Source organism: Leucopleurus acutus (assembly GCF_964270905.1).
Source record: "Leucopleurus acutus genome assembly, chromosome: 1".
NCBI lineage: Eukaryota > Metazoa > Chordata > Mammalia > Artiodactyla > Delphinidae > Leucopleurus > Leucopleurus acutus.
This window is the reverse complement of record NC_139142.1, coordinates 41,606,043-41,612,042: the sequence shown is the minus strand read 5'-3', so window position 1 is coordinate 41,612,042 and position 6,000 is coordinate 41,606,043. Positions and strand designations below refer to the sequence as shown.

The window sequence follows — 6,000 nt, the reverse complement described above, 5'->3', positions numbered from 1 at the left end:
CCATAAAACCAATGCATCCTATTAATTAGTTGCTACGCATAGGGAAGGCAATGAAAGGCTTCATCTTCTCTTTCCAGCTGGGGCCAGCAGAGCCCGGTTGGTCAGAGCTGCCTGGCTGGTGCACACTAGCCCCGGACCCCTCTGGTCCCTCAGAGCCCGCATGGGACCGAGTGGGGGTCAAGTCAAAGGGCATGACCGAAGGGTGCTTGCCCCCACGCCCGCCCGCTGAGTCCGCAGCTCGGTTTTTGAAAGACCAACACTAACACTGCAAGGCTGGAGGGCGGGGAGGGGGCGGGTCGCGGTGGGGGCGGGGCTGGGGCGGGGAGGAAGAGGCCCAGGAATGCGTCGGGAAGTGTAGTTTCAACACCCTCAGTAGCGTAGCTACCCAGGCTCTGCTTGTGGAATGTGAACTACAGCTCCCAGGAGTGTGCGGGCCCTGCCCGGGAGTACATGCGCAGTGAGCGCCGCATTGTATCCTATCAGGCGAGGAGAGGGTGATGTCACCTGCGAGTTGGTAACCTACGAGCGGCTGTGAAGGAAACTGTTTAACCGGATCCCATTGTACCCGGAGCGCAGAGCCGCCTTTTCAGCATGCGGGGGCTGCTCAGGTAAGGGGGACGTTCCGCGTCGCCCGCCGCACTCCTTCATTAAGTGGCACCAGGAGGTGGCGCGGGGGTGGGCGTGCTTCTTCGGGCCCGGTGCTGGGTTAGCGGCGCGCCCTCCCGCTGCCTCCCCGGAGCTCCGGGGCCAGTAGGTAAATATTAAACCCGTCCTTCAGGTTGAGTCTGGGTGGGAACAGAACCTAGACAGTTCCCGGCTGCCAAGCAGGGTTTGGGAAAATGGCTGCAAGCGCGGTGCAAAGCAAGGCGAGACCGGGGGAAGGCGCCCCCGAGGACGGGGGTGCCTCCCTTCTTTCTTTCTGAGGTGCTCGGATGCCAAGAGAGCCGGCAGGGTACCACTCGCCGCCTTGCTGCTGACACCCCGGGGCTGGGGCGCTGGGGGTCGTGGCCTTGGCTGAGTGCTGAGGGCACTGCTGCTGTCGGGAGCTGCTGGTCCGGGAGGGTCCGGGAGGCTCCGGGAGGGACAATCCCGAGGCAGGCTTGGTAGACTCGGAGGTGTAGACCGAAGAGGAGGGACTCGTTTACTCGTTCGCGTCCCAGCAGAACCCCCACCATCCCGGGCACCCTCACCTCAAGACTCATTCGAAAGGGATGGGGTGACTGTAATTTAGGCAAAGTTGGAAGCTGAAGGTCTCAAACCAGAAAGAGGAGGGAAAGCCGCCTTGCGGAAGGAGTGAGGGATGTTGGCGGACAGCAGCGAGGGGCGGCTGCGCAGCCTGCGGACCGGGTTCGAGGCGCCAAAGAGCGCTCCCGCCTCCCGTCCCTCTGGGTAGGGCGCATCTTGGTGCCCCTTGCACTGATGGCTCCCTCGACAAAGAACACCTGAGCTGGGACAAAGCATCTGCTCGGAGCGCTGGGCTGGGACGTGGTAAAGCGGTAGGGAGTGTCGAATAATCTAGCGATACGACTCGCAGCGGGGCAGGAGAGCTGGGTAATCGCTTTTCCCAGCTGGTGGTGAAAATCCAACTGCTTGTGATCCGCTTGGAGACGTGCGCCGCGCCCGAGAACTCTATAAAGTCCTCTGGATTTCCTTTCCCTAGCACTCTTATCCTTTCTCTTACTTGTTCATCAAACCCTTGCTAAAGGCTCTGTTCTCAAGTTAATCGCAGCCTGCGATTGGAGTGTTCTGTCTCTTGCGCCCATAAAATATTTTAGAGGACCCAGGAATAGAATACACTTCAACCCCCGTTCCCCACCCCGCCTCCCATTTTCACCCGCAGGAGAGCATCAAGAGTAAATGCCACCGTGACCGTTTTGCTCCTCTTGAGTTGGTAGTTTCTTGAGGCTCGAGAAGGACCTAGTGAATTGTAGTGGGGTTTGCCTGCAAGATGAATCCCGTTGCCATGGCGACTCCTGCTGTCGGAATCTTAACTGCTCCCACTGCTGTTTCAATTCAGTGTGGCTCTGCGGGCAGCTGGGAGGGCGTGGCCAGTAGGTGTGGTTAGATGCTCTCCCTGAGCCCAGCTGTTCTCTCCTAGTCACCGGTTTCACAGCCCCGGTCTGTCTCCATTCTCTTGTAAATAGCTTGGACACAATTTTTGGACCCCCTTCCCTGTCGCGTCCCCATACCTGGTCTCTCCACCTCCCTCCCCAGAAAAAGCTGTTAAGAGCCTTTGTACTGAGGCAAACTCTGAAAATTACAATCAGAAGATCTCTCTACTTTCAGGCTGATCTCTCATTTCAAGAAAATGAAAACATACATTTTCCTAATAACGTATATTATAGTGCTGTAGGCAGCTTTCTCCAGGAGGGAGTTCTCCTCTGTTATGTGTGAAGAGAGCTCCCTGGCCACCAGTAAAGGTCCTCAATTTGCCCGAGGTGCAATTCACTGGAAGTTTTTAGGGACAAGTAATAACTGAAATTGAATTCTGGAAGTCACGGCTATCCCTTGTGGTTCTCATGAAATCTAAAGACCCGTCTAGAGGTTGCAGATCCTTGAGAGGGTTGGGATCTAGGAAGCCTGGGTCCTGCTCTCGCTCTGTCATTACTGGGTTCCCCATTCTGGGGTGAACCCTCTGCCTCTGGGGACCTCAGTCGTTGGTGACGTGGGAAGAGGGGCACAGCAGTTTTCCTAAAGTTGATTTTCGGTATAAAATCTTGTGACTCTAAGAAGGAGTTGTTCGTTGTCTTTTATTTTTCTCAAAGAAATCTGAAGATGAGAGTTTAAGCCCAGCTTCTGACACTGATATCGGGCTAATATCTCTGAGCCTTACTTGTATGGCAAAATAGCCCGACTTTTCATGGTAATCCCTCAAAGTGGGCAAGGCAGCTGTATTAGTATTTATAATATTAGTTCTACTACTACTATTATCCCAGTATCTGGACATCTTTTTATCCTTTTATTGTAGAATTGTTTAGATTTTGACTTTTTATAGATTCTTGTTGAATGCAGTTATTTGTAATTTAATTGCATTAAGAGTAATTGAATTATGCAAACATTTTGCCTACCTTCTGCTTTCATTTCATACCAAAGTGGATTATCACAGACATTGCAGGTAAGGGGGGAAGGTGTATATCTGCTAACATCTATGCGTGTACATTCGTGTGCAGGTAAATGCTTGGGGTTGCTGTGTGCCAGGCGGTTGACATTCATCATCTTGTTTTAAGTAGGTGGTTACATCCCCACGAGGAAACAGGATCAGAAATTTCACTCACAATTTTTGTCATAGAAGTTAGCACTGACTGAAATCTCCTTCAGTTATCTCCTTACTTCCGACTGCCTGTAATTCTGATAATAATTCCAATGTGTGTGGGTTTTTCCCACTCCGTGAAGGTCCTTGAGAGCAGTCTTTGTCTTGTCTACCACTGCCTATCCAGCATTTAAAGCAGTGTTTGGCCATTGGTAGGTATTTTATAAATATTTGTTGAATCACTACTGACTAGTAGAACCATGATTGGAGATCCAAGATCTATATTCTTTCCACTGATAGTTTTGTCATCAGTTGTAATATTCCTCTTAGTTTTCTGTCAAGCAGTTTCATCTCAGCATAAATCAAAACTCCTGTGTAGCATGTGACGAGGTATAAACGGCCTTCCATGTGTTTGAAATAGTCAAATTGTAACTATTTGCTTTTGGAATATATTCACTCACAGAGACTTTTTCCCCCTATAATTAATTCTTTATACAATTCTTATTACCCCAAACCAGACATTTCTAGATTTCTCTCTGTTGTACTGTCCTTGGCCCAGATAACTTTCCCAGGAGGTAAATGACAAGGGAACAGGGAGAGAGAGACCAAGGCCAAGATACCTAGAGACTTTTGCCAGGCTGCCAGTGGCCCCAGAGGCACCATGTGGGTAGAAGAGTGGGCAATAGCTCTCTCATTTGGGGTGGGGTTGTTCTATAAACAGGGGTAAGTTGTTCAGGCTGGCTGATGTGAGAGGGGAACAGGGTAAAAGACATTTGTCCAATATTTGTAGCATTCAGTTATCATGCAGTAAGTTGCATTCTGTGGGTTTTCCGAAGTGTAAATTAGTGAGGAGGTGTGATAGTAAAGAGGGTGCAGTGGGTCGTGTCCTTGGGTGGTGCTTACAGGAGCTCAGTGAAAAGGTGCCAAGGAATTTGAACCCTGGCTTTCTTGCTTTGTGGACATGCCTCTGGATGTTAAGAATTTGTGTGTCTGCGTGTGGTTTTATTTGAGCTACTTTGTTTAAAAGGCTGCTTTTAGTGTTGATACTGTGGTCATCAGAACAAATAAGGTGTTTACAAACAAAACATAGTTAAGACTGAAAGTGTTTCACTTTGTAAATATTTGGGGGATAGTATAAAGAGTGGCTTTGGCTTGAGAATCTTGAGGTCTTCTGTTAAATTACTTAAAAACTTACAGCTGTTGGATCAGGGGAAACAAGCTTTTCCAACAAAGTTTGGTACCACTGAGAGCCTTAGGTGTTTGGCTCAGGAAATAATCACAGAGCCTGTAACTTCTGTGGGGCCCTCCCTGGCTTCGTGTCATGCTCCTGGTATTTCCAAGTGTTAAGTCTATCCTTGCATTTCAGGAAACAAAGCAACTTTGCCAACTTAGGTTAGCAAATTCGTTGAATCTCTAGAGGGGGCACCAGTCAAAATGAAAATTCTTCTGTTTTGTGATTTTTCTTCTTTGGACAAGGAATGTGGACTACTGTCACTTATTTTGGCACCATAATTTCTAACTTGGTAATGGAAGGAATCTTTTAAGTGAATGTATATCTTAAACACTTACCGCATCAGATGATAGTGGTTTCCCTGAGAGCTTGGTTTAGAGGCAACTGCTAGCACAGGTAATATTTCAGAACTTGGTAAGTAGGGCCTTTTCTGTAGATTGGCAGGGCTGGGTGGGGGGGCAGGCTGGGGCTAGGATACCTCTGTTGAGGGTTGTGCTTGGAGTGGCTGAGTGGCTGATAGAGATTGGAATTGAAGGATAGATCTGAAGTGCCGCTCCTCCCCCTTCCTTCAGGCTACCACTTATTGCCTCCACTGAAAGAGGGACAGATGACGATGAGATGCAAGTTGATTTTGGTGACCTACATTCCACTTGAGCAGACTATTTCCACAGCAAAAAAAAAAAACATTTACCTTTGTATTTTCTGGCATCCTTTCCACTGTTCCAAAAACAGAGAAATGAGCATTTCAGAGTGAGTTTGCATTCATAGTACACATATCTAAAAGTGATTTAAATGTTAAGTCCTAGGAGCATAGCAACAAGCACACAGAGCCTGAGCACACCCCCCCCCCGCCCCCCGCCCATTAATCCATTAATCTGAGGTTACCAAATATACCCTCAGCCTTGGTGAGCTTATTTTCCCTGCTGATGTTTAAGCACACCTGGTTTTTACCGCTATCTGTGACTTTCTGCAGTAATGGCTCCCCTCATCTGGAATGAGCACTCTTCTGAGCATCTGAATTCTCCTTGTGCTCTCAGATCCAGCTTGAGTGCCATAGCTTCTGGGAAGCCTTCCCTGCCTGTCCCTCCGCTTTCGCCACCACGCCCAGCTCCTTGCTCCTTAGCGCCCTCAGCCTGACCACGCAAACAAACACTCATACCTAATGTGATACTAACAGTCAAGGGATGTGAGGTGCTAAACTTGGGTCAGGCCTTTCCTAATACTTTACATGAGCTTAACTATAGACTCCTCCACAGCTGCATGAGGTAGGTACTGTTATCACTATTTTACAGCTGAGGAAACTGAGGCACGAAGAACTTAAGGAACTCACCGAGCTCAGGTCACACAGCTGGTAACTGGCAGACCCTGTTAGGGACCCAGGCTTCCAGTTCTTTACACCCCCCCACTATTGCCTTGCCCCTGGTTTTCCTATATGTTATTCTTTTCTCTCCATTGAGTTGGGGGAATCACAACTTCCTTTGTGTCTCTTGATTCTGAAACAGTGCTAGGTCAACAAGTA

The 6,000-nt window shown here is 49.0% G+C and overlaps 1 protein-coding gene across 1 annotated transcript in view; it reads left to right on the top strand.

The window, feature by feature from the left end:
* The first annotated feature begins 525 nt into the window (after window positions 1-525).
* DAAM1 (dishevelled associated activator of morphogenesis 1) overlaps window positions 526-6,000 on the top strand; it is a 180,017-nt gene continuing 174,542 nt past the window's right edge. The window contains exon 1 of the mRNA XM_082845513.1: window positions 526-608. The gene's annotated coding sequence lies outside the window, so the exon portion shown is untranslated. The remainder of the gene's footprint in view (window positions 609-6,000) is intronic.